At 42.8% G+C, this 13,077-nt stretch overlaps 1 protein-coding gene across 1 annotated transcript in view; it reads right to left on the reverse strand.

The window, feature by feature from the left end:
- The window catches only part of GNA14 (G protein subunit alpha 14), a 221,317-nt gene that overhangs the window by 153,744 nt on the left and 54,496 nt on the right, over nucleotides 1–13,077 (reverse strand). The window lies entirely within an intron of this gene.

Genomic DNA, 13,077 nt, shown 5'->3' on the forward strand with positions numbered 1-13,077 from the left:
GCAGCTCCCTCACTGCCCAGACATTGATTTCTTCAGAAGTTTCAATGCTTAAAGATACATTAAAGCCACACACACACACACACACACACACACACACAGTGCCCACTTTTACTCAGACGATCTCAGTTTGAATTATAAATGACTTGGTCACCCTAAAGATAACTAGATCTATCTGCAATTCTCATAGACTTTATGCAGGGTGTGTTTATGGGTGAAGCGGGGGGGATGTGGGAGTGGAAGGAGTCCCATTTGCAGAGACCACATGAAACCTTAGTTATGTGCTAGGCTGAGACAGGCTGCAAGAGGAAACCATGAAGCTTGCTGCCATTTTTTAAGAATCATGTTTGGAATCAGTTCTTTTCAGAGGGAGCTAACAGAGAGGTTGACAGCATAGACTCCATAGCCAGACCTGTTGGCTCTACCATTTCCTAGCTGTGGGCAAGTCATCTAACCTCTCTGTGCCTTGGTTTCCTCATATGTAAAATGAAGATAATCATAGTACCTGCTTCATGTGGTTGTTGTAAAGATAACATGAGTCAATGTACCTGGCACATCAAAACTGCTATGACATGTTTTCTGCCACAAATGATTGCCCTGAATTCAGATCCAAGTCCAAGACAACTACACAGTGGCTGGATACAAGGGAGGTCATCTTTCAAGGGAATTTTGGTGCAAAAGACTCTGGTTCAGACATTGGCAAAATTACCCCAATTGGATCCTTTTAGGAAGTAAATGTGTGATAAACAAGGCAGGTCACTGAAGTTGTATCTCAAGTTTGGCCAAGTCACAGAATCCTTAGGACCCAGGGTAGCTGAGTGCCCAGAAGAAACAATCATCCATTCCACACTCCTGTGGATGCTTCTTATCATCTCTCGTCATCCAACTTCATCTGTTGGTAGCTCTCCTTTGCCACCTTAAATAAATACAGGAAGGACGGGCCAAGCTTCATTCACAGAGGAAGAGGTGCATGAAAAATCTGGAACCTCAGAACCTTGACATCAACAGGAACCTTCCTCTTCTGAACTCTTAAATTGTAACATCCTTCTCTTCAATCACAGCGTCAGATCAATCCAGCTCCCTGAAGCTCATAAATACCTTGGGCTCCTTGAAGCCTCCGTTGTTTCACAAATTATTTTTTCTCCGTCTTCATTTTCTTTCCTCCACAGCCTGGATCACGTGCCCTATCATTGTAATGCCCTTTCAGCAACACTTTACTTTCACCTCCCAGTGTTTGTCCACCCAAGGCATGAAAGCTTCCAATCCTGGACTGATCCCACTTGGCACAAGAAAACCCCAAAGAAACTGCAGAATATTTTAGGTTTATGCTGCTACTCAGTTATAGTTTACAACTTCAGTGGGCTCTCAGTGGTGTGCTTTCCTTTCTGTGGTCTAATTCACTAGCCTTCCACCTTCATTCCTGTCCTCCACAACTTTACCAACCTCTCCCCATCCCCTACTGCTTTCCACCAGGCATGTAAACACTGTTTCAGAGACACTGACCACCAGGATAGAGTCCAATCTCCTTAACTGCTGTCCATCTGCCTCCCCTGAGATCTTGTCCATTACCTTGAACTGATAGTTTGCTATCACTCAATGACAATTTGCATGCCCATTTTGCATAAGTGTTTTCACTTCTCTCCAGTCCACCAGATAAATATTTCTGAACTTTTCAAACACAACCCCCTTCACTCCCTCATCCCAGCTGCCACAATATTTAGTCATTTGTTACAGTCATATGACTTGACACCTCCTGTCATCGGTCTGATATACAGACTGATAGCAGGTAATCACAGATACATTGTGCAACACCTCCTGTTGTTACACATGTATCTGTGGTTGCCTAACATGGGTCTGTATATCTGTATTTGCCACAAGACATCGAGCTCCGTAAAGTCAAGGGCCTGGTCTTGCTCATCTTTCTCTGCTCAGGCAACTGGGAAGTCTCCAGGAGACACTCAAAAACCATTGACTGACTGATGGAAACCTCACTCTCTGACTGGCAAGGCTAGGTTTTCACATCTGTACCCAGCTATGTTAAATCAAGATCCCCACTGATGAATGCAGTGCTAGCATCTGAAATCGTTGGTCAAACTGCAAATATAACAGAAGGCAGTGCTCAGAGACTTCCCAGCAGCACTCACTGCTGTGAAGCTCAGAAGTCTTGGGATATGCACAAGAACTTCACCCTATCTCTAACTGGGCTAATTCTCCCAAACAAATGATGAGACAACGCAGTCTTTGTTTTGTGAATCTGATAAGGAAATGCAAGCCAGACATTAAAGACTGAGTTCGGGTTTAAGGGGCTGGGAGCAGAGAAGAAAACAATCATGGAAGACAAGAAAGCATTAAATTTACACCCGAGGTCATCAGGGCTTCAGCTAAAAAGGCAGATAAATAGCAGGCAGCTGGGAAATGTGGAAAAGCTCTGGCAACAGAAAACCCCAATTCAAGGAATCTGGACTCCTCTAACTCCAGATTCCAAAACAAAGGACTTCTCTGCAAGTTCATGAAGTTCCAGTAAAACTTTGTTTGGAATTTTACTTGTTTTATGTTCTCCTTGATTAAGAGGTTAGGACTTTTAAAAACTCTTTTCAGATGATTTCTGTTTGACTCTTTACTGACCTACTTCTGAGTTTATGTGTGAGAGATGCTAAACAGCCTAACTTCTGTGTCTACAAGCTTGAGATGAGATCCCCATCATCTCCTCTCCAAGCTTTCAGCCCTCTAACAGACTCCCCTACTCCCGAAAATCCTTGATTAGCCCCTAAACTAATGTTTCTAAAACTTTTCTGTGCATACCACCTGGGGATCTTGTTAAAAATACAGAGTCTGACTCAGTACATCCGGGGTGTGGTCTGCAAGTCAGCATTTCTAACAGGCCCCCAGCCAAAGCCATTGCCTCAGGTCAGAGGACCACTCCTAGAGTAGCAAAGTTCTACCCCTCCACTGGTGGACCCAAAAGACATCACCCAAGGGACAAACACGGTGCTCCATTGATCTGCAGGAATAAAGTATTTGAATTTCATGTTACATTTATCTAAAAATATAAAATCTCAACAAACACAGCTAACTAACATCATTTGGTCTGTCAGATGACCTCCCAACAGAGATTATGTGAAAAGGAATACTGAGACAAGGGCAAAAATAAAATTCTGCAACTCACAGCAGTAGACAGCAGTGGACTCACTTGTTCATTCCCATTCAGCTTTCCGCTTAAACAGTGCCAAGAAACTGGAAAAGGTAATATTAAGAATCTACCTCCACCAATCAAAGGTGGTCTAGTAGTTCAAAATAATAAAGATTATTTGGAATATGGGCTTATAGTCATCTTTAATGATGACCTTGGTAGTATATTGTATCTGAAAATAGTATATGCTTATGATTTTAAAGTAATAATCCCTAATTTGAAGAGTACATATGCAAACATTATTTGACTGATGGGGTGTGCAATCCAAGTTTGGAGACCACTGTTCTATACTACCAGCTTGCCTTTCCTTGCACCGGAGAATAAAATCCCTAGCCTCCACTCTCCCAACTCACCCTGTCTCCAGTCCTGTGACCTACCCTCCCAACCCCCACCACCCCAACCAATATTTCAGCTGAAGCAGTAGCAGGAAGAGCCAGCAAGCCCAAACTCAGATGACTGCAAGGGGCAGGGAGGTGTTACAAGAAAGTGGTCCAGATCCAGACCCCAAGAAAGGGTTCTTGGATCTCATGCAAGAAAGAATTCAGGGTGAGTCCATAGAGTAAAGCGAAAGCAAGTTTATTAAGAAAGTAAAGGAACGAAAGAATGGCTATTCCACAGACAGAGCAGCCTTGAGGGCTACTGGTTGCCCATTTTTATGGTTATTTCTTGATTATATACTAAATAAGGGGTGAATTATCCATGCCTCCCCTTTTCAGACCATACAGGGTAACTTCCTGATGTTGCCATGGCATTTGTAAACTGTCATGGAGCTGGTGGGAGTGTAGCCATGAGAAGGATCACAGGTCACTCATGGCTGTCTTGATTTTGGTGGGATTTAGCTGGCTTCTTTACTGCAACTTGTTTTATCAGCAAGGTCTTTATGACCTGTATCTTGTGCCAACCTCCTATGTCATCCTATGACTTACAATGCCAAACCATCTGGGAATGCAGCCCAGTAGGTTTCAGCCTCATTTCACCCAGCTCCTATTCAAGATGGAGTCGTTCTGGTTCACACGTCTCTGACAGAGGGATCACAGAATCTTAAAGAGGGAAGAGTGCTTACGAGACCAGAATATGCCACCCCAAAATATGACCGTAGGAGACCAGAATATTCCATCCCAAAATATGCCTTTTAGGCATAAGAATTATTTTAAGCTGATTATTTTGAGAAACTACAGACGCAGAAGTTCCGAACATAGAGTCGAAGTTTCCTTTTGTAAGGGAAATTTGTATCTACAAAGAAAATATCCGTTCGTAAGGGTGTCTCCCTCTCTGCACCAGGAAGAGAAGGATGACTCACTATAGTCTCTTATCAATGAAGAAGGCACAACTTAAAGCTGCATAACAAACCTTACCCTTCTTTACCTTGCTTTTCCTGGGTAGCTCCCCATAACTGGACTTCCCCCAACACCCTTGTAACCGTTTCTCTGACCATAACTCCAATGACATGATTCCAGCCTCCTGGCCTCTCATCTCTGAATGTGACCTGCTTTGCCTATATGCCTCTGAAGGTATGGAGCACAAAATGGAATTCCTCACCTAAAGTGTGGTATGACCAGCACAGAACAGCACAGGATTATCACCTCCCTTTTCTCAGACAGTTTACCTCTACTAATGTAGCCTGTGATGTCTATCCAATACATCCCCTGAATGTTTTTATTGGTGCTTGTCCTCCGCTACATCATCCTCATTTATAATTCCAGATTTCCCTCTTGGGCTGTGGGAGGTTTTTAAACCTTTATGTCGTTAGATTTCATTTATTATTCTTTAGTATTACCTTCTCATGCCTGTAGTGTATTCTTGTTTTTGCCTTCCCAAAATGTTTGCCCTTCTGTCTGTAACAGTATCTCTATTTATTTTCCAGGCAGTCTTAGTGGTGCTAACAATCAAGTGGCTTGCCTTGTTCCGACCTGAGTGTTCTGAGTGTTCACCAAACACTCCCCAGGCTACAACAGCTGCGCTCCCCTCTGAAATCAGGACACAAGAATTGAAAGCAACTGGAACAGATACATCACTCACTCCTGGTATCCAGAACCCCAGAGCATCTTTCCCACAAATTGGTTGTTCAACTTTTCTTTCAATTCCAGGAGCTCCCCAGTATCAGTTTCCCATTGTTGCTATAACAAATTACCACAAACTCAGTGGCTTAAAAGAACACCAATTAGGAGTCTAGCATCCAAAATATATAAAGAGCTTTTTTTTTCATATATATCCATAACATATAAAGATCTCTCACAACAACAAAAAGATAACCAGCCCAATTTTTTAAAAATGGTCAAAAAATGGAGATTTCCTCAAAAAAGATATATATATATATATATATATATATATATATATATAGTCAACAAGCACATGAAAACATGCTTGACATCATTAGTCATCAGAGAAATGCAAATACAATTCAGAGTGAGGTGCTACGTCACTCCCGCTAATGAAGTGGCATCGTTGTCTGGGGTAAATACCTGAGGTTCATTGTCCCACACCAAGGGAATCAAGGACACGGACACACAAAAAGTGAGTTTAAGAGCAGAGGCTTAATAGGCAAAAGAAAGAGAACAGGTCTCTCTCCTGCAGAGAGAGAGGGGCGCCCGAGTGGGCCTTCTAGTCGGTGACAAAGTGCACCGGGTTTTATAGATGAGCTTGAGGAGGCAATGTCTGATTTACATAAAATTAGTTGGACCAGGTGTGTCATTTACATAGTGCATGAAGAAGCTGGCCACCCCACCCTAACCTTTTATTATGCAGATGGATTCTCTACCTGGCCAGCGCCATGTTGCCTGTTCCTTTACTGTACCCGTAGTTGACAGAAAAAGGAAGATGGAGCCTCCATGTTGAACATGCCTGGTCCCCAGGTAGCACTTTCCTATTGGCACAGCTGCACACATTCACCCGTGCAAGCTTCCAACTGGCTTATCCATGTCTGCAGCTCGATTTTACAGGCTGTTTTGTTTTGTTTTGTTTTTAGAAAAGAAATGATTTGGCGACTGCTTTTTATTAAAAGGAAAACCTTACTAAGGACTCTCTTACCCTCACTCTCTGCCTAAATAATTTCTAGCTCCTGTATCATTTGGATAGCTATACTTAAAGAAAAAGAAAAGAAGTGTTGATGAGGACATGGAGAATTGGAAACCTTACACATTCCAGTTATTTGGTGGGAATGTAAAATGGTCAGCTGTTATGGAAAATAGTTTGGCAGTTTCTCAAAAAGTCAAACATAGAATTACCACATGACCCAGCAATTCTACTTCTAAGCATCTATACCCCCAATTCGGAAAGCAGGTACTCAAATTAGTATCTATACACACAGGTTCATAGCAGCACTATTCACAATAGCCAAAATGTAGAAACAGTCCAAATATCTATCAATTGATGAATAGCTAAAGTTATTGTGGTATTTATATACAATGGAATATTATTCAGCCATAAAAGGAATGAGGTACTGACACATGCTACAACATGGGTGAACTTTCAAATATTTGCTAAGCAAAAGAAGCCAGACGCAAAATGTCACATATTATAAGATTCGATTTCTATGAAATATCCGTAGTGACAGAACACAGATTGGTGGTTACCTGGGGGAGGTGGGACAGACAGATGGGCAGCGACTGCCTAATACGTATGGAGTTTCTTTCTGGGCTGATGAAAATGTTTTGGACCTAGATAGAGTGTTTGCATAATACTGTGAATGTACTAAATGCCGTTTAATTGTTTGCTTTAAAATGGTTGCTTTAGTGAATTTCACTGCAATTGAAACACACGCACATGAGCATACACATATACACACGAATTTATTCTCTCATAGTTGTGGATTTCAAAAGTCCTAAAACCTAGGGGTTGGAGGGCTCTATTCCTTCTGGAGGTTCTAGGGGAGGCTTCATTCCGTGCCTTTTTCCGGCTTCTAGAGGCCATCTGCCTTCCTTGGCTTTGGCCCCTTCCTCCATCTTCAAAGCCTGCAGTAACTTCAAATTCCTGTCTCAGCGATGTCTGCTTCAGTCATCACATCGTCTTCGCTGGCTCTGGCCCTCCTACATTCCTTTTATAAGGACCCTTGTATTACGTTGGTTCTACCTGAATAGTCAAAACACTCTCCCGATTTCAAGATCCTAATCCCATCTGCAAAGTCCCTTTTGCCATGTCAGGTACCATAGTCACAGTTTTCAGCGATTTGGAGGTGGACATATCTGAGGGGCTATCACTCCATCCGCCACACCCTGACATCCCTTCAATGAACTCCTTTTCTTCCTTCAGTTAGCCGGTGTCTGTTGCTTGCAACCACAGAACAGTAATTGATAAAATACTTCCTGTTTTTCAGCACTGTGTTTTCAATGAATGAATGAATGTGAAAGTAACAAGCAGGACTTGGTGATTTCTTGATCCTAATGGAGAATGACTAAGGAGAGCTGCAGGAATTTCACATTTAGCACAATGCCTTCCCCAGGAGCAAGGAAGCCTGGAGAGCAGATGCTTAGGAAGCATCTAACAGCTGAATGAATCATAGGGTGAGAAGAGAAGGAAAGTTTAAAGCCTTTAATCAGAGGATATAGAAGCAGGGATAAGACTGAACAGAGAGGAGCAAGGAAGCAGGAAAATGTATTTCATATAAAAATCTAAGTTAGAAGGCAGGTTAGCACACATAGCATAAAAGTTGCTAATCATCCTTCTTTGTCAGGTGACACCCTCCTACTGTCAAGCCTGAATCTGAGTCAGAGGTCACCTGAGCCCCAGGAAGTCCTTCTGATGTTCCCAGACAGAATTAACAGCTTTCTCTGTTCCACAGATATATACCAGGTGCTTACTGTGTTGCTCTGAACAAATGCAGTCGCAGAAAATTCTTCAAAAGAAGGATTTGCCACTGTCTAAAAGTGCCTGGGGCACATTGGGGGTTCACATGCTAACCACATCTTTAAAAGCCATGGGCCAGCACAGCTAAAAAGAACTGTTTGTTTGCTTTAGATATTAGCATTCAAAGCCATCTTTATTTTATTCCATTTCATACAGCCCCTTCAATATATTTTTAAAAATCAAACTTGGAATCACAGCACTTTTGTATGCCCCAGGAATCTATTTTAGCTCAGTAACTTTTAGGACCAGTTTACCAAAACCTGGCATTGGTTTTCACAGGTGCATTTCTTACAAGCCAAACAGGCCTGACAGGCAAATAAATGCTCACTTGCAGGGTCATTCTAGCTCTCTGATGGGCCAGGCCACTTCATTTCCCGGAGCCTCTTAAGGAGGAAGCTATTTGACTTTCTGCCTCAAACAAATTGTGAGTATTAGCAATTCATTTGACTTTGACCTAGAAATTTTATTCATGCAAAATGGAGTTTTTTTTTTAAATATATATATTTTAGGAAGTCAGGGTTCCTGGAAGAGTGGAGAACACTCTTTGTTTAATGTGTCACCTTAGAGTTCAGACATCACTTATATTTCATCCTCAAAAGCCATCGCATGAGTCAGCCCTGTCTTTACAGCGACTGTGTTTGTTGAAAGGGGAGAGGGTTGTTTGCTCATCCAGGGTGGAGAAACCTCTGAGACTTGTTGGATATTGCCTTTTTCCTCCACCCTCGGGGTATGGCCTACAGTCAGTACACAGTGGGTGAACCGCAGGTTGCCTAAAGCAACCATGATAGCCAGAGTTGCCTGCAAAAGCACATTGTCGTTTGGACAAAAGCACATTGTCGTTTGGATGGCGAGGCTGGATTTTAATTATGACCATCCAGAGTCACTGCCTTCGGAACCAAGACCTTGACTTCCTAAAACAACGCGCTACAAACTACGTCTTTTATAACAAGGGAAACATCAAATATGAGTAAAATCAATGCCTCTTCTCCCCTAAAAGGATAAGGAAAACAGTACAAAGTCAGGTTTGTTGTGTTGTGTTTTGAGATACAGTCTTGCTCTGTTGCCAAGACTGGAGTGCAATGGCGCAATATCGGCTCACTGCAACCTCGGCCTCCCAGGTTCAAGCTATTCTCCTGCCTCAGCCTCCCAAGTAGCTGGAACTATAGGTGCCTGCCACCATGTCCAGCTAATTTTTTTTTTTTTTTTTTTTTTGAGACGGAGTCTTGCTCTGTCGCCCAGGCTGGAGTGCAGTGGCCGGATCTCAGCTCACTGCAAGCTCCACCTCCCGGGTTCACGCCATTCTCCTGTCTCAGCCTCCCCAGTAGCTGGGACTACAGGCACCCGTCACCTCGCCCGGCTATTTTTTGTATTTTTTTAGTAGAGACGGGGTTTCAGCGGGTTAGCCAGGATGGTCTCGATCTCCTGACCTTGTGATCCGCCCGTCTCGGCCTCCCAAAGTGCTGGGATTACAGGCTTGAGCCACCGCGCCCGGCCAATTTTTGTATTTTTAGTAGAGATGGAGTTTCACTACGTTGGCCAGGCTGGTCTCGAAGTCCTGACTTCAGGTGATCCACGCCCACCTCGGCCTCCCAAAGTGCTGGGATTACAGGCATGAGCCACCGCGCCCGGCCCCAAGTCAGTTTTAAGCTCAGCAAAACTCCCCATCATTTTCCTAACCTTTGTGATCAAGTCCTAAGAAATTTCTTCCTATAAAATAAAGTTTCTAGACTAGGGCTTTGCACTGAAGGGAACTGATGTGTTCACATTCTCGAGGGAACGCAGGCAAGATTCACAACAAAACCAGCACAACCAACCTACAGACATACGTGCTGAGCAGAATTTCACATTTCCTATGTGCCACAGAATTCTTCTTCCTCTTTGCTTATCTGCTGGGAAAATGGCATGGCATGGCTACCAGGCATCCCACATATTCCAGGACAGCCCTGATTTCTTGTATTCCTTCCTGTTGTCCCCCACATCTGCTCACTCTTGTCCAAGCCGTGTGAACCAGTGTCTGCTTCAGAATGAGGGGCAGATGTGGTGTAGCATGGGGCAAGAGAAGTAACCTTTTGAAGACCTATTCACTCATGGGACAAACAGAGATAATACTTAGGTCACACATTAAAAAAAAAAAGATTATGACAAAGTTATTAGGAAGATAATATTGCTAATCAATATAAGCGTCCCACATATGAGCAAATTTTCAGAGAATTAAGAAATTCTAGAATTGAAGTGGATCTTAAACTTTATCTTATTCACTTTTCCAATTAGAAAACCACAGGCCGAGCATCCAAATAGGTAAGGATGACATGTCGCACTCATTAGACGAATTTTTATTTTAAAATGCTATTACCACAGGCCAGAGCATAAATAACACACCAGACCTCTTTTTGTGGGGCAAAAGATTCCACATTCTTCTCTAGGAGTAAAGAACCATGGGTCACAACCTTGAAAGACTCGGCAAACTTAGTCATCTCATTTTTAGTGATAGATGGTGAATGGCCATGTTAATTTCCTCTTGCCCTCCAGGAAGGCAGACACTGCACTGAAATACTGCATTTTCAAGACAATCACCCACTGTTTCCAAGTAGAATCATCCTGATCATACCTTTCCTACAGCAGGCGTTTTCCCTACTGCACTGGCCTCCCAAAGCGCCAGGATTACAGGCATGAGCCACCACACCCAGCCTACATCAAACTTCTTAATATCAACCTGTCTTGGTTGAGTTGAAGGCTCCATTCTTGCCAACAGATCTTAGAGTATCTGGTGTGAAGTTACAGGAAGATAGAGTAGTAGGATTTTTAAAAAAGAATAGATTTATCTCTCGTTCTCTCTCCCTCTTTTAAATCTGGGTACACCAGAGGGGCCAACTATCCAGGCCTTAGAATCAAATGTCCCTGGACTCAAATTCTGGTCCCTCCCTCTCTAGCTGTATGATCTTAGGGGACTCCCATTAGCCTCAATTTCCTCAGGTGTCGAATGAAGATAATTAACAACACCTACCTCTACCTTGGTTTATTAGGGTGAGAAGCATGCTGCATGGAAAACATTCAGTACAGTAGCATGTCACATGGTAGCATAGTGCCTGACTCTCTTTGATCAAACATGTCTCTTGGAGTAGTCCAGATTATTGTTCTATCTGGTAAATCCACTCCCTGCTCAAAAATCTTTATTAGCTCTCCATTCTAACAGGATAATTTTAAACATCCTGTCTGGCACTCAAGGTCCTCTGACCTGCTTTCTAGATAGATTTCCCATAATACTTCTCATGCACCCAACAGCCTAGCTCTCTGCGAACCACTTGAGTTTTCTTGTTCATGTTCAGCATTTTCCTCTGTCAGCCTGGGGTGCCTGAATCCATTCCTAACATCTAACTAAGTAGGAGGTTGTAAACCAATAACTGTTTAATTGTGTGTTGTGTGTGTGTGCACACACACGTGCATGTGTTAACCCTGATGGTATAAGTGAAGGACAGTAAATGACCATGTTAACTTGCTCTAAGCGATAAGGCTTGCTTTTATTAGTTGTCAGAAATTGGGAAATTTCACTGAAAAGTAGATTTCTAGATTCTCATAGTATAAAAGATCTGTGTAAGATCTGGCCACTTTGGGTCTATGCTCCCAGGTAGTAACATTAAATTTGCCTGGGTAGAGACAAGCTTTCTCCAGTTTACCCCAGTCACCACCACTCCCTATAGTACCACACCAGCCTGAATGACACTTGAAGTTATTCCCTGCTTCCTCTCTAAACATTCGAGTTTGTAATCTTCAATCTAAATCTTACAGATTCTCAACCCTTCATAAATTCTTTCTTGATTTTTCTGTGTTAAAAATATTTTTTCTTCCTCTTTTTTAGTTCCATATATCACTGGTCTCCTGGTTGTGTAATCCTTTATCTTCTTGCTTCATTGCTCTTCCTGAAGGACAGATCACTTGACACAGAACCTATAACTGGACTGTGCCTGGTTTAGCACCAGATACAAGTAGGCATTTGATTAACGCTTTTAACTGAACAAAAAGCAGGTATCTAATCATGGGAAAGTCACAGCTCACAAAGTACGCAGGGTTTTCTTGCTGGGCTGCGCTGTTTCAATGATCAATTATTCCTAGGAAAAGGCATTAAGGGAGCCGGGGTAGAGGGCAGGGGGAAGGTCTACTTGCGGGGGAGAAGGAGTTGCACTTTTAATAGCCCAGTACTCAATTTCAAATTTTGTTCTCGATTCATTTGCAGGAAAAACAATTATTTGATACTCTAATAAGAGATGTGTTATAACTCTACACTTGGTTAGCACTTAATTTTGTTCTGTGTGTTGTCAGAGACATTATTCCCTTAGAATCACACAAAAACCATGAGTAGCAAGGCAGTGTTATTACCTCCACTTACAGAAATGAAAGCTCAAGCTGTAGTCTGCATGATCAAATACCCTCCCTAACATTCCTTTTTTTTTTTTTTTTTTTTTTTTGAGATGGCGTCTCACTCTGTTGCCCAGGTTGGAGTGCAATGGTGTGATCTTGGCTCACTGTAACCTCCGCCTCCCGGGTTCAAGTAACTGGGATTACAGGTACGTACTACCATGCCAGGCTAATTTTAAATTTTAGTAGAGATGGGGTTTCACCATGTTGGCCAGGCTGGTCTCGAACTCCTGACTGGGGTAATCCACCCACCTCAGTCTCCCAAAGGGTTGGAATTACAGGCGTGAGCCACCGTGCCTGGCCTGTTCCTGACTTTTGAAGGCTGAAGGAGATGCAAGGCCTCCTGGAGGCAGGGCAGCCAGCTGCTGTGAGCTAGGAGTCTGATAGCAACCTGTCAATCTGCACCATCTAAGCTCTGATCAGGCCTGTCACAACACATCCTGCAAAGAATCACAATCGCTCTCTTTCCAACATATTCTCCTTTTCAGCTATGCTGTCCAAGGACACACTGACAATGCAGAGAAAGGCTGAAAGAAAAACAAATAGAAGTCAAATGTGCATGTAGTTTTACAAGCTTGCTTGAAAGTGTTCTTTTTACTCTTCCCTCCTAGTGAGCACACGAGAGTCTGATCATG

This window comes from Macaca thibetana, chromosome 15, assembly GCF_024542745.1.
Source record: "Macaca thibetana thibetana isolate TM-01 chromosome 15, ASM2454274v1, whole genome shotgun sequence".
Lineage (NCBI taxonomy): Eukaryota > Metazoa > Chordata > Mammalia > Primates > Cercopithecidae > Macaca > Macaca thibetana.